The sequence below is a fragment of the Stegostoma tigrinum genome, chromosome 3, assembly GCF_030684315.1.
Source record: "Stegostoma tigrinum isolate sSteTig4 chromosome 3, sSteTig4.hap1, whole genome shotgun sequence".
In the NCBI taxonomy this organism is placed as follows: domain Eukaryota; kingdom Metazoa; phylum Chordata; class Chondrichthyes; order Orectolobiformes; family Stegostomatidae; genus Stegostoma; species Stegostoma tigrinum.
In genome coordinates this window covers 6,909,134-6,931,504 of record NC_081356.1, presented here as the reverse complement: position 1 = coordinate 6,931,504, position 22,371 = coordinate 6,909,134, and positions in this window count along the sequence as shown.

Sequence of the window (22,371 nt, the reverse complement as noted above, 5' to 3'; positions counted from 1 at the left end):
TCCAAGAACATAATTTTTGAAGGTGCATCAGAAATTATTTCTCAAATTGCTTCCTAAAAATGCTCAGCAAATGCATCCAGGTCATGTGGGCACAGAAAATAAAAGTTGACATTGGAATTCATCTATAGGCCTTACATCAATAAGGACATGGATCAACAGGCCAAGTCATGTGAAATACTTTTAACTTCATTAGCTTCACAATTGAGAGAACCTTTCACTCCCTATGTAACTTCTTTCAAGCCTTAGATCAAAATTGCAACTATATTTTCCATGTCCAGTTGCCAGATTCACTATATTTCGTGTTCATCAACAATTTGTATCTAACAACTTTTACAGAACAATAAAGCACCCATCTAAGCTGTGAGAAAGTGGGATATTGAGTACATTATCCCTCCCCCCACCAATCTCAGGCCAATTGTCTTGCAGAATGCACTGTTCATACAATGAAGTCCATGACCATTTAATGCAAAGCTACTGCCAAGTTTTTTAGCTAGCTGCAATAAATTTATGCATTACTCCCCCAGAAAATGTCCAGCCTTTTGCACCAACTGCCACATTTGGGATAAAAGTTTACAAATTCCTTCAATTGCAAACTTTTACCATGCAGCCATATGTGCATGATGCATTGTTAGAAGGAAGACAGAAAATGTTACAGGACCATGATCAACAGGCATTCAGTTAACCCAACTTGAACCGGGACAAAGCATCAGAGTTTGAGCCTTCTGGGTCAGAGTTAAAGACATTACCACTGCACTGCAAGAGCCCTCAATCTTGTACGCTGATAACTCTGATGCTGAAAGCACGACAGCTGACAACAACCAAACATTTGTTATGTATGATACATACCTATCTACAACAAAAGACAACATACCAAATAGGAAAGCTACACAGCTGTGACACGATAATTGAGGATGGGATCTAGACGTATTGTGCTGCTTATTAGCATGTCACCAACTTGTAAAACTCAGGGATGCAGTGAATCGAAGATAACGAAATGTGAGGCTGGATGAACACAGCAGGCCCAGCAGCATCTCACGAGCACAAAAGCTGACGTTTCGGGCCTAGACCCTTCATCAAAAAGCCCTCTGGTGAAGGGTCTAGGCCCGAAACGTCAGCTTTTGTGCTCCTGAGATGCTGCTGGGCCTGCTGTGTTCATCCAGCCTCACATTTCATTATCTTCGATTCTCCAGCATCTACAGTTCCCATTATCACTGATGCAGTGAATCGATACTGTTTTTAGAAACAGCCTGTGGGTTCTATGATGAACAGTGGACCGCGCTAACCCAGTTTGCCATGCTAGAAGTGATTGTGAAAATCATCGAGCTTGTTTTCTAAGCCTTTCAACAAATATTTCAGGAAAATCAACTTTGTTTGCAAGTGCACAGGAATTTTGTGAAGGATAAAATCCATAGTCACGAGCACCGCTTGTCAAAACCCAGCCTGAGAGCCAGGGAGGCAGGGCTAAATGTCAGTGGGAGAGGGTTGCAGTTGGTTGGAATGACTGGCCAACTTCTTGACCTTTCTCCCTCAAATAACATCTACTGCACTGAATTCTTGTCTTTTTGAGATGGGTGGCCGGATCTGGACCTATCTGACAACTAAAACCGTTAAAAATGGCAAAAGAGGCAAGTGAATTGGGAGGCCAGCAGGCTAGAATTCTTGCATCTGTTTACTGGGAAATTGGGCCAGTTTTAATGATGAATTTTGATTGGATACAAAATTGACTTGATGGTAGGAGACAGAGTGGTGTTGAAGGGTTTTTTTTGGACTGGAAGCCTGTAACCAGTGGTGCTCTGCAGGGATCAGGACTGAGTCCACTTTTGTTTGTCATTTATTTAAATTATTTGCATGAGGCTATGGGAGGAAGTTCAGTAAGTTTGTAGATAACATCAAAATTGGCGGTCAAAGTGGACAGTTAAGCAAGCTATCTAAGCTTACAAAGCAATCTTGATCAATTGGGTCAATGTGCTGAGAAGTGGCAGATGGAGTTTAATTTTGATAGATGTGAGGAATTGCACTTTGGTAAAGCAAACAAGGGTAGGCCTTACACAGTTAATGGTAGGGCCCCTGGGTATAGAGAGACCTAAGAGTTCAGGTACATAATTTTTTGAAAGTTGTGTCACAAATAGAACATGTAGTTTAAGAAAGTATTTAGCACACTTGCCTTCACTGCACAGACCATTAAGTACAGGAATTGGGATGTCATGTTGAGGTTGTACAGAGCAATCATGAGTTCTCCCCTGGAGTACTGGGTGCAGTTCCGATCATCCTATCATAGGAAGGATATTATTAAAGTGGAGAGGAATCATAAATGAGTTACCAGGTTGTTGCTAGGAATAGAGGGTTTGAAGTATGAAAATAGGCTAGATAAGCTAGGATTTTTATCACTGGAGCCTAGGAGGTTGGGGTGCGACCTTATTGAGGTTTATAAAATCATGAGAGATGCATAGATAAGGTAAGTAGCAAAAGCCTTTGCCTTAATGTAGAGAATTCAAAACTAGGTGACATATTTTTCACGGTCAGAGGAGAAAACATTTAAAGACATGAGGTGCAATGTTTTTACACAGAAAGTGGTTTGTGAGTGGAATGAACTGCCAGAGGAAGTGATGGATATAGCTACAGTTACAACATTTAAAAAGGTATTTGGATAGATACATGAATAGGAAATGTTTGAAGGGATAGGAGCCAAACAGTGGCAGGTACGAATAGTTTAGTTTGGGAAAATATTGGCATGGACTAGTTAGACTCCAGGATTTGTTTCCATTCTGTATGGCTCGATGAGTCTATCAGACCCTCACTAAAAATCAAAACTAATTACTTGATGAGTCTGGAATAAAGTACTAATATAATTCATAATAATCATGAAACTCTCAGTTTGTCATTAACAGCTTATTTAGTTCCCAAATATCCTTCTGAAACAATGTCTGATTGCAGACCCAACCCAGCATGGTTGACTTTTAACTGACCTCTGAAATGGCCTTGCAAATCATTCATTTGTAGTCAATTCACAATTACCTGCTCCAAGGCAATTCAGGACGGGCAATAAACATTGAACTTGCCAGCAAAATTCACATCTCAAAAATGAATCTGAGAAAAGAGATTGATCTTTCCTTGGGACCGGTTGCGTTCCCCATTTTTCCTCTCAGAATGAATTGTTACTAGTTTTATATTGAGGCTATTCCCGCCTTTTAACTGTGGGTGAGAACATTGAATATTAAAGCACCCCTTCAACCTTCTTATTATTGAGGACATTCTTGTTTTTTTTTAATCACAGGGATATTCGAAGTAACAGCTCTCTGCATCTCAATGTACAAGCAAGCAGCAATGGCAATTTGAATTTGCATCACCTCTTATATGGAGAGAATATAATCCTGGTAAAATTGCATTTCATTACTGTTATCTTACAGCATAGACAATGCAGCTTGTGGCATATGTAATGCTCTTTCTCATCGTTTAAAGGTTACAGTGGCATTAGCTTTTCGCTTCTTGCTCATTTCAGATGCCTGCTGGGGACAAAGCTGTCACCAGCTTGGCATTTTGTTGCTCGCTAAGTCTCAAGTGACTGCTGCTCTTGACAGAAGTTAAGATTGAAGTGCACAGGCAGGCTTGCATCATCAGGAGGACAACAATTGTTTGACAAAACCAAGGGAGTTGGATTCAGGAATGTCCTGGGGCTGATTGGTTGCGTGCACATTCAGCCCACCTTTGCAAACATAAGCATTTTCATCAACAATTCTCAGTGCAAGAATTGTTTGTGTCACCGAATTTGAATTTTTTCCAAAACCTCCTAATATTGCAGAAAATATTTCACTCTCTTTGAACAATCTTTTCTACTGGCAGATGATTTTCCTTGCAAAATCCTTCACATAGCTGGCTTCAGTTACCAATGTTTCATTTGTATGCCCCTTTAGTGGGCCTTTCCATGAGGAATATAGACATTGCAGCCACATAGGAACCATGCAGAAGTTCCAACAAAGCGGACATCCAGTAGGTTGAAACTTCCATTGGAAATCACGCTGTAATATTGTGGCAGCAACAGTGGGAAAAACTAAGGCAGGATTGATTAAAATGAATTGACTTGCACCTTTCCTTCTAAATTAGGCACAAGAGACAATGTTGGTAATAGGGCTAGCGAAAAAAAAGGTAAAAGGCGGTGATAGTCCATTTTCTTATTTCTGAATCCATTGTGTCAGATATGAGCTCAGCATTATGCTAAAAAGCACAGACACGCTGGTAAAACATTCAATTCATTCTTCAGGATAAATATAAAAATACTAAATGTAAAAGGGAACAGCATTCAGTTCTTGTGTCTGTCTGAACAAATGCAAAGGAAAAGTGTTTCTACAGCCTGTCTCTCTTTATTCAGCAACTCTCAATACAGTAGGATGGCAAAGGGATATAACTGTCTCGAACATCAAAGTGTTTTGTCCAAGCTTCTCTGAGGGGAAAAAAGGCCCAAACTTTTAAACAGCTTGGAGCTTGGACTAGAATTACTTGGGACTCAATTTCACGAATGAGTTTTGTCAAGCAGTGTGAAGTTGGGAGTGTTGATGGTTATGTAGCTTCAAAGCAGAGGGTAGTCAATCAACCTCTTCAGGCTCACTGTGGGTAATCAATTCAAGTCTGTGAAATTGTGATCAGAGATAATGGGAACTGCAGATGCTGGAGAATCCGAGATAATAAAATGTGAGGCTGGATGAACACAGCAGGCCAAGCAGCATCTCAGGAGCACAAAAGCTGACGTTTCGGGCCTGGACCCTTCATCAGAGAGGGGGATAGGGAGAGGGAACTGGAATAAATAGGGAGAGAGGGGGAGGCGGACCGAAGATGGATAGGGGAGAAGATAGTTGGTGGGGACGGGATGGGTCAGTCCCAGGAGGACAGACAGGTCAAGGAGGCGGGATGAGGTTGGTAGGTGGGAAATGGAGGTGCGGCTTAAGGTGGGAGGAGCATATAGGTGAGTGGAAGAACAGGTTAGGGAGGTGGGGGTGACGTGGGCTGGTTTAGGGATGCAGTGGGGGAGGAGGATACTTTGAAGCTTGTGAAGTCCACATTGATACCATTGGGCTGCAGGGTTCCCAAGCGGAATATGAGTTGCCGTTCCTGCAACCTTCGGGTGGCATCATTGTGGCACTGCAGGAGGCCCAGGATGGACATGTCATCTAAGGAATCGGAGGGGGACTTAAAATGGTTCATGACTGGGAGGTGCAGTTGTTTATTGCGAACCGAGCAGAGGTGTTCTGCAAAGCAGTCCCCAAGCCACCGCTTGGTTTCCCCAATGTAGAGGAAGCCACACTGGGTAATGCCTGCCTCTTTGTAGGTTACATGGAACAGTCCCTCTTCCGCACCTACACTGGCCCCAAACCCCACCTCTTCCTCCATTACATTGATGACTACATCGGTGCCGCCTCTTGCTCCCCAGAGGAGATCAAACAGTTCATCCACTTCACCAACACCTTCCACCCCCAACCTCAAGTTCACCTGGGCCATCTTCAACACACCCCTCACCTTCCTGGACCTCTCTGTCTCCATCTCAGGCAACCAGCTATAAACTGATGTCCCCTTCAAGCTCACCGACTCCCACAGCTACCTAGAATACACCTCCTTCCACCCACCTCCCTGCAAAAATTCCATCCCCTATTCCCAAATCCTTTGCCTCCGCCGCATCTGCTCCCAAGATGAGGCATTCCACTCCGCAACATCCCAGATGGCCACGTTCTGCAACATCACACCCCCCCCCCCGCAGTAATCAAGAAAGCCCTTGACCGTGTCTCCCGCATTTCCCGCAACACATCCCTCACACCCTGCCCCCGCCATAACCGCCCGAAGAGAATCCCCCTCGTCCTCACATACCACCCCAGCAACCTTCGGATATAACGCATCATCCTCCAACACTTCCGCCATCTACAATCCGACCCCACCACCCAAGACATTTTTCCATCCCCATCCTTGCCTGCCTTCCGGAGAGACCACTCTCTCCGTGACTCCCTTGTCCACTCCACGGTCCCCTCCAACCCCACCACACCTGGCACCTTCCCCTGCAACTGCAGGAAGTGCTACACTTGCCCCCACACCACCTCCCTCACCCCCATCTCAGGCCCTGAGGTGATTTTCCTTATTAAGCAGATGTTCACCTGCACATCTGCCAATGTGGTATACTGTATCCACTGTACCTGGTGTGGCTTCCTCTACATTGGGGAAACCAAGCGGAGGCTTGGGTCCGCTTTGCAGAACACCTCCGCTCGGTTCACAACAAACATCTGCACCTCCCAGTCACGAACCATTTCCACTCCCCCTTCCATTCCTTAGACGACGTGTCCATCCTGGGCCTCCTGCAGTGCCACAATGATGCCACCCGAAGGTTGCAGGAACAGCAACTCATATTCCGCTTGGGAAGCCTGCAGCCCAATGGTATCAATGTGGACTTCACAAGCTTCAAAATCTCCCCCTCCCCCACTGCATCCCTAAACCAGCCCAGTTCGTCCCCTCCCCCCACCGCATCCCACAACCAGCCCAGTTCATCCCCTCCCCCCACGGCATCCCAAAACCAGCCCAGCCTGTCTCTGCCTCCCTAACCTGTTCTTCCTCTCACCCATCCCTTCCTCCCACCCCAAGCCGCACCCCCATCTACCTACTAACCTCATCCCGCCTCCTTGACCTGTCCGTCTTCCCTGGACTGACCTATCCCCTCCCTACCACCCCATCTATACTCTCCTCTCCACCTATCTTCTTTTCTCTCCATCTTCAGTCCGCCTCCCCCTCTCTCCCTATTTATTCCAGAACCCTCGCCCCATCCCCCTCTCTGATGAAGGGACTAGGCCCGAAACGTCAGCTTTTGTGCTCCTAAGATGCTGCTTGGCCTGCTGTGTTCATCCAGCTCCACACTTTGTTATCAAGTCTGTGAAATTGGCAGTTTCTCCCAATTTGGCCAGAGCTATCTTTGTTGCTGTAAAGAACCACAGAAGAGGACGCCTAATGGGAGGCCATTCAATCAATTGTGTCTGTACTTGCTATCTGCAAGGACAACTAAGCTTGTTACATTTCCCTGTCCTTTCCTCATGCCATGCATTCTTTTTCTTTTCCTGTGCTTAGCTAATTCCTTTTTGATTTTGCCTTCAGCAATGTTTTAGAAGGTGCATTCTAGATTGTTACTATTCACTGTATAAAAGGTTTTTCCTCATCCTGCCCTAGTTGTTTTAACAATTATATAAATCTATATATTTTGGTTCTCAACCTTTTCTCCAAGGGAATCATTTCTCTCTCCATGCTTTGTCCAGAACCCTTATGATTTTGAATATTTGCACCAAATCTCCTCCGACTTCTCAAAAGTTGACAGCCTCAACTTCTCCACCCTATCTAAAACTGAATTCCTCATCCTTTGAAATATAAAAAAATTACTACATGACATAAAAAAATCTCAATGTAGCTAGAATTTTGCATTGTAGAAAGCTCCAGTGAAATGTTATCACTATAACTGGGGATGTGGAACATATGCAATCTCGCCAACAGTGAAGCTAGTTCTGTCATGAATTCACCTAAATCATGTCTAAATTATGATATCCAACTAAAGCTCAAATGATCCAGCAGCACAAGTACACTGACTCTATTGCAGTTGTTATAATGGTTCAAAGAAGGTGAATTATAAATTCTCGGCTGTCAATTTCTCATACCAGAAAATTAAAAATTTTGGTGCTGGAGGGAACGTTGTGGTCACTTCATTGACAAACAAGACCTTGAAAACTAACCTTCCAGCTCAGCGAGCAAACTCACATCCAGAACCTCAACCTGAGCTACAAATCTTCTCAAAACTTGCTAGACCTTAAGTAGTTCTGTAAAGATGTTAGAGATTCACACGCCTACTTAAATATAGCTACTTAAATATGTAAATTGCAAACCTACAAGTTCTCCGACCTGGTTTTCAACTTACATTTCCCATTCAGCACAACTTCCTTTGTATGATAATCAGATTTTCTCACAATCGTTTTTAAGTGGACTTAGTAAGCCAAACTGTAAGTAGGGTCAAAGGGCTCTTGTTGCGCATTGCTGGAATTCTTACCTCTGAGACAAAAAGCTTCAATCCCACCTACTCTAGAGATTTATCATAACATCTATGAGCATGTCGATTTTAAACAAAACAGTCAACTAAAATAATAACATTTAGAAGTCTTCTTTAAGTAGCAGAAACCTAGGAACTTACGTTAATGATGCAGCATTGATAGGACCAGAGGTGTGCAGGATGATCAAATATTCTGGTTGATCAACAGGTCCATATGATCAATGTAAAAATACACACCAAGTAATAGAAAAGTAAAACAGGGGATGTACACATCTTTTAATACAATACTTACAGCATAAATTATGTAAATAATAATGCGACTTTGCCTTAAATAAAATTTATGGGCAGAGAACATTCACACTCACATCCACAAGTGACTACTCAGACAATACAAGAGATTGTGGTATTTGAGGAGAAATTGATTCAAAGTTGAATCAACTGTTGATATTTCATGTGGCTTTTTGATTGAACAAGTACATTTATATTGAGATAAATAAATGAAACAACTATATCAACTGGGCAGAATAATATAGCAATCTCGCAGTATTGGAGAGTATAATTTTTGCCAGTTTATCGAGTGAGCTGCTTCACAAGGTGCTGATTGAAACAAAGTTTGCTGCACTAATAGTTGAATTAATGTGATGATAAGGCATTCTTTGAGCTAGTTTTAAGGAAGAGCATTAACTCCCTTGAAGACAGATACATGAAGAATTTATCTCCTCACTGCACGTAGTAGCAAATAAAATATGCCCACTTGATTTTAAAAAAGCAATCCAGCTATTTATACTTTCATAACATGTTGTTAAAGAAGTCTGTCATGCACGTTTACATTCTAATCTGATCCATTTCAAACCATTAGAATAGATATCTTTTGCCTCACTGCTAACAATGACTTTTCTATATTGCATGGCTCATAAAATAGTTATTGATTAGTTCTGTATGTTCCCATCAATAATATCACAATCACTTAAAAGAAGAGCTTGTGTATTCTTGTTCACATTATCAAATGACTTACTGCTCCTGAGTAATAAATTAATGGAAAATGCTAAGACTATTAAAACATTCCTTGTACCAACAGGTTAATTCTACAAGTTTTGCAAAATTTGGGACAGTTGCCATGTGTGACTACTCCAAAATTACAGAATCTGAAACAACTTGAAGCAGTTGCTACAATTGAATGAACTGGCTCATTGTCATGAATATTAAAGCTAATTATTGTGTGACACAAAATTACTACCATAGACTATACATTGGCCTTAATGATAGTCAATGAAGATAGAAGCCAAGTAGGTGGTTCTAATAATCCAGGAACATTTGGCATAATTTCTTTACTCCGCATCTTCATTAAGTTCAACCTGTAAATTAGTTATTTCTAGATATGGTGATAATTCACCACATGACCGCTTCTGGTTATTAAAAAAAACCTAATTAAACCCCACTGCTCTGCCAGGACTGTAAGAAATTACAGAACGTGGTGTACACAGCCCAGACCATCATGGAAGGTAACCTTCCATCCACAGAATTGCTGCTGCGGAAAGGCTGCCAACATCATTAAAGACCCATCATACCCCAGGAATGACCTCCCACAGCCTCTTCCATCAGGCAGAAGATGCAGAAGCCTAAACACATGCACCAACTGATTCAGGAACAGCTTCTTCCTGGCCATTATCAGACTGATGAATGGATTCTCTAGCGAGTTTTGAGAAGATTTGTAGCTCAGGTTGAGGTTCTGGATGTGAGTTTGCTCGCTGAGCTGGAAGGTTAGTTTTCAGACGTTTCGTCACCATTCTAGGTAACATCATCAGTGAGCCTCCGATGAAGCGCTGGTGTTATGTCCCGCTTTCTATTTATCTGTTTAGGTTTCCTTGGGTTGGTGATGTCATTTCCTGTTCTTTTTCTCAGGGGATGGTAGATTGGTTCCAAATCAATGTGTTTGTTGATGGAGTTCTGGTTGGAATGCCATGCTTCTAGGAATTCTCGTGCATGTCTCTGTTTGGCTTGTCCTAGGATGGATGTGTTGTCCCAATCAAAGTGGTGTCCTTCCTCATCTGTATGTAAGGATATGCGTGATAGTGGGTCATGTCGTTTTGTGGCTAGTTGATGTTCATGTATCCTGGTGGCTAGCTTCCTGCCAGATTCTCTAGCATCAAATAATGCTGATTTCGCTAATGTTGAACACATCTAGCGCACACCCTGCCCAATGTAACCTGTATGCTTCTAAGGTTTTATTGATCTGTACATCCTTGCTTACTGTGATCTGCTTGTAAAGAAAGCTTTTCACCATACTTTGGTACACAAGACACTAAATCATTCAGTCAAACAATGACTAGGAGTATATCGGGGCATCACACTTTAGGAAGGATATGTTGGCCTCGGAAAGAATACAACCCAGGTTTACAAGAACAAAGACAACAAAATGTGAGGCTGGGTGAACACAGCAGGCCAAGCGGCATCTCAGGAGCACAAAAGCTGACGTTTCGGGCCTAGACCCTTCATCAGAGAGGCGGATGGGGTGAGGGTTCTGAAATAAATAGGGAGAGAGGGGGAGGTGGACCGAAGATGGAGAGAAAAGAAGATAGGTGGAGAGAGTATAGGTGGGGAGGTAGGGAGGGGATAGGTCAGTCCAGGGAAGACGGACAGGTCAAGGAGGTGGGATGAGGTTAGTAGATAGATGGGGGTGAGGCTTGGGGTGGGAGGAAGGGATGGGTGAGAGGAAGAACAGGTTAGGGAGGCGGAGACAGGTTGGACTGGCTTTGGGATGCAGTGGGTGGAGTGGAGGAGCTGGGCTGGTTGTGTGGTGCAGTGGGGGGAGGGGACGAACTGGGCTGGTTTAGGGATGTAGTTGGGGAAGGGGAGATTTTGAAACTGGTGAAGTCCACATTGATACCATTAGGCTGCAGGGTTCCCGGGCGGAATATGAGTTGCTGTTTCTGCAACCCTCTGGTGGCATCATTGTGGCACTGCAGGAGGCCCATGATGGACATGTCATCTAAAGAATGGGAGGGGGAGTGGAAATGGTTTGCGACTGGGAGATGCAGTAGTTTGTTGCGAATTGAGCGGAGGTGTTCTGCAAAGCGGTCTCCAAGCCTCCGCTTGGTCTCCCCAATGTAGAGGAAGCCACACCGGGTACAGTGGATGCAGTATACCACATTGGCAGATGTGCAGGTGAACCTCTGCTTAATGTGGAATGTCATCTTGGGGCCTGGGATAGGGGTGAGCGGGGAGGTGTGGGGACAAGTGTAGCATTTCCTGCGGTTGCAGGGGAAGACGCCGGGTGTGGTGTGGTTGGAGGGCAGTGTGGAGTGAACAAGGGAGTCACGGAGAGAGTGGTCTCGCCGAAAAGCAGACAGGGGTGGGGATGGAAAAATGTCTTGGGTGGTGGTGTCGGATTGTAGATGGCGGAAGTGTCGGAGGATGATGCGTTGTATCCGGAGGTTGGTGGGGTGGTGTGTGAGATCGAGGGGGATCCTCTTAGGGCGGTTGTGGCGGGGGCGGGGTGTGAGGGATGTGTTGCGGGAAATACGGGAGACGCGGTCGAGGGCGTTCTCGATCACTGTGGGGGGAAAGTTGCGGTCCTTGAAGAATTTGGACATCTGGGATGTGCGGGAGTGGAATGTCTTGTCGTGGGAGCAGATGCGGCGGAGGCGGAGGAATTGGGAATAGGGGATGGAATTTTTGCAGGAGGGTGGGTGGGAGGAGGTGTATTCTAGGTAGCTGTGGGAGTCGGTGGGCTTGAAATGGGCATCAGTTACAAGCTGGTTGCCTGAGATGGAGATGAGAGGTCCAGGAAGGTGAGGGATGTGCTGGAGATGGCCCAGGTGAACTGAAGGTTGGGGTGGAAGGTGTTGGTGAAGTGGATGAACTGTTCGAGCTCCTCTGGGGAGCAAGAGGCGGCGCCGATACAGTCATCAATGTACCGGAGGAAGAGGTGGGGTTTGGTGCCTGTGTAGGTGCGGAAGAGGGACTGTTCCACGTAACCTACAAAGAGGCAGGCATAGCTGGGGCCCATGCGGGTTACCCTCCTCCCTTTACAAGAATAAAACCTGGATTTCAGGGGTTAAGTTATGAGAAAAGATTACACAAATTATGCCTGTTTTCTCGAATACAGGAGGCTAATGGGTAATTTGATTGAGGTCTTCAAGATATTAACAATGAAAGACAGGATAAATAAAGTTTCTGTGCCATATAGCTTTATGGTTCTACAAAATCTTTTCACAGATTAGGTAATTTAGAACTCGGTACATAGTGAGAGATTAGAGACTGAATGTTCAGGAGAGATGTTAGGACGCATCTCTCCACAAAAGATGGTGGATGCTTCAAACTCTCTTCCGCAAATGTGGATACAGGATCACGTGACTGTTTTAAATCTGAGATGAGAATTTTTTTCAGCAAAGCTATTAAGGGATATGCTTGGTCACATGTCAGCCACAATCACATTAATTGGTGGAATAGACGTGAGGGGCTGAATGGCCTGCTCCTATTCCTAAGCTCCTGGCACTTCATGGTGTTTGCTCACTGTACCAACACGTGTTACTGGGTAAGGATTGCTTGAAGTAGTTCACAATCACAAATTCTCCATTGCATTTGCTTTGTCTTTGTTTTATTCGATGATTAGTGATTATGTTATTGTCGAGAAACTGTTCTTTAATAACAATTAGATTTATTACAAGATGGCAATAAGTATAACTATAATTGTTCAGGCATAATTACCAGATCCTTAGGGAGCCAGTACAGATATATCTGCTCCCTCTGAAAGCTAGAGCAGAATTCATCTCACAAGTTTTTACAAGTTTTACATAATTTATTAATTTTGCCATAGCAAGTACAAAAACTGTAGAACTTAATAAAAAGCAGTGGATTTCAATAGATTCACTTTGCGATATCATATCACAACACTGGTTGACCGAGTGGAGATTTCTTGTTTTGTTTTATTCACTACAGTTCCATTCCTGTCTTTGTTTTTCCAACTCGTGCATCTATCCACGAAGAGTTACCGATCATTAACCCTTGATAACAAAGTGTGGAGCTGGATGAACACAGCAGGCCAAGCAGCATCTTCAGAGCACAAAAGCTGATGTTTCGGGCCTAGACCCTTCAGCGTTTTCTGATGAAGGGTCTAGGCCCAAAACATCAGCTTTTGTGCTCCTGAGATGCTGCTGGGCCTGCTGTGTTCATCCAGCTCCACACTTTGTTATCTTGGATTCTCCAGCATCTGCAGTTCCCATTATCACTGATCATTAACCCTTGCTGGCTGAAGAGCCGGAGTCTGCACGTGGAGGATTCTTTATTTTCAGAAAAAGCATGTAATGGGCCTCACAATTAATCAGAACTAGTCAACCTTTAGCTAGATCTAAGTTTATCTAAGATTACAAAGGGATCTTGATCAATTGGGTCAATGGGCTTTGGAGTGGCAGATTGAGTTGAATTTGGATAAAAGCGAGGTATTGTGTTTTGGTGAAATGCACAAAGACAGGACTTATACAGTTAATGGTTGAGCCATGGATTGTGTCCTGATGAAGGGTTTCAGCCTGGAACATTGACTTCCCTGCTCCTGGGATGCTGTCTGACCTGCTGTGCTTTTCCTCCACTGCATTTATTGAGACTAGCTTCCCATATCTGTAGTCCTTACTGCCTTCAGGGCCCTGGGTAGTGTGGTTTAACAGAGAGGCCAAGGCATTCGAGTACATTTTTTTTGACAGTTGCATCGTAGGTAGACAGGGTCATGAGGAAAGCATTTAGCACACTTGCTTTCATTGCACAGAGCATGGGTACAGGAGTTGGGAAGTCAAGCTGAGGTTGTACAGAAGCCACTTTTGGAGTACTGTGTACTGTTCTAGCTGTCTTGATATAGGAAGGATATTATTAAACTGGAAAGGGTTCATAAAGATTTACGAAAATGCTACTGGGAATAGACACTCTTGAGTTATAATCACAGCCTGGTAAAGCTGATAAAATGTGAGGCTGGATGAACACAGCAGGCCCAGCAGCATCTCAGGAGCACAAAAGCTGACGGAAGGGTCTAGGCCCGAAACGTCAGCTTTTGTCTCCTGAGATGCTGCTGGGCCTGCTGTGTTCATCCAGCCTCACATTTTATTATCTTGGATTCTCCAGCATCTGCAGTTCCCATTATCACTGGTAGAGCTGAGACTTTTTTCACTGGAATGTAGGAAGTTGAGTGGTGACCTTATAGACGTTTCAGAAAATCATTAAGGGTCACAGATAAGATGCATAGCAAAGACCCTTTCCCTCGACCGGGGTATACAAGGGGTATATTTTTAAGATGAGAGGGAAAGATTTTAAAGGGATCTGGGGGGCAACTATTTTCTCAGTATTGTTTGTTATGGGAATAACCTGCCAGAGGAAATAATAAATGCAGGTAGGGTTATGACATTTAAAAAGCATTTGAATAGGTACATGGATAGGCAAGGTTTAGAGGAATATGAAACAAATGCAGGCAAAAGGGGCTAGTTTGGTTTGGGAAATCTGGCATGGATGAGTTGAACCAGAGCGTCTGTTTACATGCTGTATGACTCTGTGAATCTATAACTCAGCCTTTCATTGTAATTGAATTAGATCTGAGAATTGATTTGGGTTGACCACTTCATATATCTTTTTCCAAAGCTCCTTCATGGTCTTTTACATTGTGTGCTAGAATTCTATCACTGTCACTATTGAGAGAAATTTTCATTTCAGTATCTTGCCACTCAAGCAGCTGGTATCTCATCTTCTGTCGTGTCACCTTTTGCTTCTTGCCCTTTTTAAGCTGCCAGTAAAGCTTGGAGCTTATGCCAATGGCTATCAATCTTCCAGAGTTGTCTTGGCGTCTCCAGTAATTAACCTTCAGCATACTGCTCCAGGCAAACTTAGGGAAAGATCAAAGAGGTATTTAAAAATGTTTCTTTTTGGCTTTCTTTGAACTTTTATCAACTCTAAATAGGCTGGGTGGGTCAAAAGGCTATTTGGTTTACAACAAACCATCTTACAATTGGTTCCTTGGTTTCTGAAGAAGTGATACTGGACCAGAAATGTTAACTCTGCTCCTCTCTCCACAGACCTGCTGAGTTTCTCCGGCAACTCCTGTCTTTGTATCAGATTTCCCAAGCCCATTGGCAGTTCAGATAGGCACTAGAATGTGAGTGGAAGGTTTGAGGAAACCCTGGTGACTAAATGTGATGGCAGCATTTGAAGGGTTAATCCGTGTGATTTTTTATATTGAAACACTCCCTGTTCTGCCAGCCTTACGTTGCCCTGCAATCTCAGAAGGAGCTAATTTGAGGGCTTGCACTCCTGGAGGATATGACACAAGCTAAAGCAGCAGCTTGGCTCTCCCAGCACCTGTCAGGGGTTGTTCATTCTATATATAAAACCGAGCTGTTGACAGGTACATTCAAGCCCATTAAAGCTGCTTGAGTGCACAATAACCAAAATTCAAAAATAAAACTTTGATGCTTCACAGTACTTTTCTGTGATGGTGCCATTCTGTTTCTAAAAAAAGACAGGTTGTTAAGTCCTGACGCTTTGAGAAGTTTCTGTGTTTGCTTGTGTTGTTATAGAATAAATTCTTTTTGACAGTCACAGTGATAGCTTGAATTGGCAATTGCAATTTTATAACAAAGACATACTTGGGGAAAGCAACATGCCATACAAAAGTTGCCCTTTCCTCTTACTCTGTCTGCTATTGATGATGAAAAACCAAACTCCCTGCTCAGCATTCACCTGTCTCCGATTCATCTCGACTACGTACACGGAGTAAGACTGTGAGAACATAAAGTTGATTTATTTTTTTAAGCGCTATGTTGCTCTTAGCTGAATTAAAACAAAATAATTTTGGGATCAGGAGACTTAATCAATCATTCTCTCAAGCTGTGTGTTCAGTATGTAGCGATTGGTATGAGTGCATTCATTAACGGCTACTTTTACATACTGCTTTCAGGCCGGTAACTGAAAATTCTGCAAGTGTACAGCTTTTAAAGGGATAGCTTTTATTAGCCTGTGCAACCTCACGGGATTATCAAACGTCCATGAAGGAAACTCGAGAAAACACACAGTACATCTGTCAACCCATCCAAAATAAAGAAGACAGGTAGACAGGTTAATAAATTAATAGTAGATTCTCTCACAGACCTGAAGTCCAACATTGTTTTGTTTCTAATACTGTTATTTCACATCTCTAGGCTTGCAAGTTTATAATCCAGTATTAAAATTTTGCGTTACACCCATTAACTATCCATTCACATATCAAAAATAATGTACGCTACAGTATAATTTTGTCTATCATATCTGTTCTGTCATTTTAAGATATTGTTACAATTAGGAAGTTAATAGAAATATAATATTGTGGAACTACTGAAGAATTTGGGTAGAATTAAGGAGTTATGTGATATTGGCGGAAGTTTCCCTGACAATATATCATGCAAAGTTTTTTTTTAAAGGGATGTCTGTATTATTTATTGTTTGGAAAACAAAATGTTGCAAGTTAATCACAGACAATGGAAAAGGCAACTTTGATGCGCTGGGCAGTAAGTCAGTGCAATTTTACAGTATCTGTAATGGTGTATTTTGAGACGGGAAGGGTATTTAATTAGGCAGGATGGAAGGATGTCTTAGCCTCACTGTTTTCCCACCTCCATCATAAATTAGTCAGGGGCAGTAAAGCCATGATTAGACATGGACCCACTGCCAACTGAGTTCCTTATTTGGGCAGTTAGTGAGCACTTAGGGGCCTCATTCTATTGCAGCTGGTATTAACCCAGTGATTGACCCAGCAGATAATTTTTTTCTGTTGTTTTCTTGTGGGCAAGGCTCGATTCCTTGTTCAAAGGCATTGAGCCTCTGGTAGAGGAACATGGCATTGGGCAAGGGAATCCTTACTGATACCCACCTCCCTTGTTGTACACTCCCTCTTTTTGTGACACTCCTTAATTATTTGTGGCATGGGTTGGTCCATGGTCCTGGAATACTGGTAGGTTTTGGCCTGATTTTACATTTTAGCAGGTGTTTTTAGCTAATGCAGCAATGTTATCCCTCATAACATTAGAAACTAGGCACAGGCACAGAAGTGTCTTGGCAAACATTAAGTTATTCGATATAACAGTGCAACTTGCTCCCAGTAGATTGTCATGCTCAAGTGTACTCAGGAGAAGTTGGAAACTAAGACCCTTACCCTCTGAGAACACACGTAGTGATACAGTAATGGTGTCATGAGCAGATTTCTTAAAGGTTTCAGAGATAATGGGAACTGCAGATGCTGGAGATTCCAAGATAATAAAATGTGAGGCTGGATGAACACAGCAGGCCAAGCAGCATCTCAGGTTTACTGTGAGATGTAATAATATTCCAGCAGCTGTTCAAAAGAGCAACTGGTCTCTGATTGGCTAGCAGCTTTTGGTAAGTGAGACTTCTGGCCCCAGAGTCCTTGATCCAAAGAAAAACCTGCCTGTAGCCATGTAATTGCTTGATACCCCAAAGCAGGCCACATGATATCTCTCTGGCTATCCAGCATTTCTATAAAGCACATCCCTGTAGGTCTCCAGGTCCAGAAATATGTTGACAATGTTAGGTTGTAAACAGTTGTGATTTTAATCTGTGCAGTTAGTTCCAGTTTCAAACATAGTTGGGCTTTCAAGGATAACTTATCAATATGTCTATCTGAATTAAGTCGGTAGATGTTTGGAAATCTCTTCCACAAATGGCGATAGATATAAGACCAGTTGTTAATTTTAAATGTGAGGTGGATTTTTTTTGATAAACAAATGGATTAAGGGATGTGTGTCAAAGGCATGTATGTAGAGTTAGGCCCGATGTCAGCCATGATCTCATTGAAAAGTGGAACAGGCTCGATGGGCTGAATGGCCTACTCCTGTTCCTGTATTTCTCCACAATTCTTCTTCTTTGACAGTCTTTGAGATTACAGATGAACTGCTTCTACTCTTGTTCTGGGAGTTCTGGGATTGGTGATAGTCAAAACTCTGCCGTTTACATGTCTGAAGTTGCTTTGACAGAGTGAGTAGAGGGTAATTTGCAGATTTTCTGTTCCACCTCCTATTCTCCACCTCACCTCAGCGTGTACCCAGTCAGATTGAACACTGTCAAGTGTTCAGTGTCTTCCTGGATGAATTGTTGCTCTAACATGGGTCTCCTATAATTCAGCGTGGACATTTGATTTCTTCAGTGATGCATCAAGGATATCTCTTTCAGCTGTCATCACAGGAGTCTCCTGTTGTGGCCAATTTCAAGTGAAGTAGTTGTTCTGGCGGGGGGGCTGGTGTCAGGCACAGATGGGACAGGTCCCACAAAGTGGACTGTGTTCTGAGTGATTAGTGCCTCAATGATGGACATGTTAGCTTGGGAGACATGCTGCTGTTAGAACCCCTTCCTTCTGCTAGATTAGGAGAATCCTGCAAAGGCACCTCTGGTGATTCTTCTCCAGTTCCTCAAGGTATTTGCCTCAACACTGTTCCTCAATATCTCATGTGGCTCAGGCCTGGCATAAAGTTGAACAAAGTTGAAACAGTCATTTGGCAGCTGTAAACAACAGAAATCTGAGAGCAGAGGGGAATCCCTACTAAAATTAAGAAACAAAGCAGAGATACACTCCTGGCATGACTGGACAGTCTTATCCCACATCCAGGAAGTACTCATGCCAGAGGATCTCTGGATGCTATGATTGTTACTTTATTCAAGAAGGGAGACTAATCAGACTGTGATAACTGAGTCTCCCTGCTGTCTGTCATATGGAAGACCATAGCGATGGTCCTTCTCAATTACCTCCTCCTAGGAGCTGAGGTACTCCTTTCAAAGATTGGTTCTTGCCCATGAAAAGGTACAACAGGCATGATTTTAACTGCAGAACAAATTCACTAAGGTAGAAAAGAATAGTATCAATTGTTATGCATGACATTTTTCACTTTAGTAAAAGCCTTTTTCCAGTTCTAGTCTATGCTAACAACAGAAGTTGAAATCGTCACCAAGAGAGCTACCCACAGGTTTTAGCTCAGTGAAAATTGGCTTCAAATAATGTGTCTCATTGCACTGACCCTCTTCTCTATTTTCCTTGCTGGAATACTGCAATTCATTCCCAGCAGTGGGAGATATAATCTACACAACAAGCAGGGAACAACTCAAGCCTCACAATCAAAAGTAGAGAAAAATACGTCAGCCTCAGTCATAGTGTCCCAGTATATCAATGATGCTTATGTGCACATTCACGCAAACTCTGACCTTTACAATGTATGAAAAAATGGGTCTTTTACTAAATAGACAGAAAACTACAGTCCTTTTCCAATGGATCAGCCATGATCTTATAGAATAGCAGAGCAGACTCAAGAGCAGAATGGCCTACTGCTGCTCCCATACATTAAGGTCTCTTTTTGTCATTACCATCGAAATGCCTGCTCAGCCTATGTCTGGCAGAAGTCCAGGTTGTGAGGTCTGCGCTATTCATTCGGATATGGTGATGGACTTTGACATGGGTAAGGGACAGAGAAAGCCTTGTCAGTTTGGAACAGGTTGTAGATTTTCATGATATATCACTGTGCGTATCTTTAACCTGCCAATACCCAGAAGAACAACAGCAGCTGAAGGTTGAAAGTCTCTGTGGTTTTCCTTGGACAATCCATTCCTCTAAGAATAGCTACTGAGCATGAGCATAAGAAGCTAACATAATGACATCTGACCACGTGGAACTGAATTCTGGGTTTGTCAGGTATCCTCTCTTACCATCCTAGTACATAGCGATGCTCAATAAAGTCAGCTAATGGCTCACTCACTTGAGTACAGACTTAAAACATGCTGATAACAGACACCAAACCCATGGAGTAAGAAGCAAGTGATAAGGAATACTGTGCCTGAAGTGAAGCCCAGAGACAGGGCAGCATGAGAGGCAAACAATGAGGCCAGCACAGCCCCCTGATCACAGAAGTGACTGGGAGAAGCTGCATAATGCTGTGGGTGAAGGAATTCAAGAATCACTCAGGGAATGGATCACTAGAAACTCTATACACTGAGCAAAAGTCCACTACAAAGATTATAACAAACCGAAAGAAAATTAATCAGCCTGAGTAAGTAAAACCTCGGGAGTCTTTACAGAGTTGGCAAAAGCAAGGTCACACAAAGAAGGAAAACAGGACAAGGGCTTTATCACTAAGGGATACCAGCAGCAGGAGCTCTGCCCAGCTCATGGTACAGAAGGCTATGATTGCCAAGCAAGAGACTATTTCAGAAATGCAACAGCAACTCAAAGTTAAAAACAGATAACATCTGTGTACATGTGCCCAAACACTAAGTGATGCTCAAGAGGTGGGCAATTTCTGTTTACAAACTCACAACATGAAGTCTGGTCTGCAGATAGCATGGGTAAGGGGATGAAAGCTCATTATAAATTGGATACTTAGCATCTAATCTTTCAAATGCAATGCCCCGGTGGAGGGCATAAATTCCCTCCTGGTGTTTTTAACCTAGAAAAACAGGTAATGTACTGGTGACCTGGGTTCGAATCCCACCATTGCAGACCAATGGAATTTGAATTCAATTTGAAAAAATCAGGAATTGAGAATCTAATGACGAGCATGAAGCCATTGACAACTGTCAGGAAAATGACCATCTGACTCACTAATGTATTTCAGGGCAGGAAATCTGCCATCCTGACATAGCCTGGCCTACATATGACTCCAAACCCACAGCAATGTGGTTGAGTCTTAGCTTCCCTCTAAATTGGCCACCCAGTTGTACTGATCACTACAAAATCTCAACAAAGAAATGGAACTGGATGGATCATCTAGCATCAACCTGGGGACCAGAAAAGACAACACCAGAAACATCCCTGTTGATCCTGCAAAGTCCTCCTCACTAACATCTGGGGGTTAGTGCCAAAATTGGGAGAGCTGTCTCGCAGACTAGTCAAACAACAGCCTGACACAGTCATATCGGAATTATACCTTGCAAACAATGTCCCAGGCACCACCATCACCATCCCTGGATATGTTCTGTCTCGCAGGCAGGACAGACCCAGTAGAGGTGGTGGCACAGTGGGATACAGTTGGGAGGGAGTTGTTCTACGTGTCCTCAACATTGAGCCCTGACTCCAAGAAGTCTCATGGTTTCAGGTTAAACATGGGCAAGGAAACCTGCTGATCACCACATTGCGACCTCCCTCAACTATCTATATTCCTCCATGTTGATCAGAATTTGGAAGAAGCACTGAGGGTGGCCAGGGCACAAAATGTACTCTGGGTGGGGGGGATTTCAATGTCTACCACAAGAGCGAGCTGGTCGGGTCCTAAAGGAGGTATTACCACTCGATCAGATTACATCCGATCATCAGTGAAGTGATGCGTAGTGTCATCAACAGTGCTATCAGGCAGCAACTCCTCAGCAATAACCTACAAGATACCCCCCACCCCCACCCTCAAGCCATTCTCCTTCCTGACTTGGAAACATATTGCTGTTCCTTCACTAGCACAGGATCGAAATCTTGAAATTCTCCTTAAGGATTTTATGGGTCTACCCGTAGCACCTGGACTGCGGCAGTTCAAGAAGGAGATTTGTCACTATCTTCTCAAGGGCAACTAAATAAGTGCTAGCTAGTCAGCAATGTCCATGTCCCAAGTGGATGTACTGTGGGGGTGGGGTGGGGGGGGGAGTGGGTTGGGTACAGAAATGGGGTGGATCTGGGTGAAATACTTTTTGGAAGGTTGGTGTGGACTTGATGGACCAAGTGGCCTGCTTCCACCCTGTAGGGATTCTATGACTTGTCAGTGTTGCTGGTTAAGTGCAAAGAGCAGACTTGAACTGACACGCTCTAACAATAAAAAGGTCAGCAGTTGTTCAATTACAAATCAAAAACACAAGCAAAGCTTCTGAATATTCCACAGAAGTCAAGTAAGTTACAATATCTGGGAAATCCCAAATTATGAAGCTAGAGAGATTTTCGATCATGGATAGAATGCATTAATGGCAGTCTGCAACTGAGGTTCACTGTGGAGGTTTTCTTCAGTGTAGGAACAGTTATGGAGAAGGGAAACTGAGGAGAGATGCGGCATGAAGAGTTTACTTTATCTTTAAGAATAACCTCTGAGCGCAAGGTGGTTTAAGGTGGATACTTTAGCAATGTTTAAGGGCACCTTGACTGGTATCTAAAAGGGCACAGATTAGAGACAAAAGATGTCTAGTTTAGAAAGATGGCATGTGTCAGCACTGCATCGGTGGGCCAAAGGGCCTGTTCTTGTGCTGTACTGTTCTTTGTTCTTTATGTGCCTAAGGAACTAAGTCTCAGTGATGACTGGTCGCGTTGAATAAGAATAAATAAAACAGGAGCT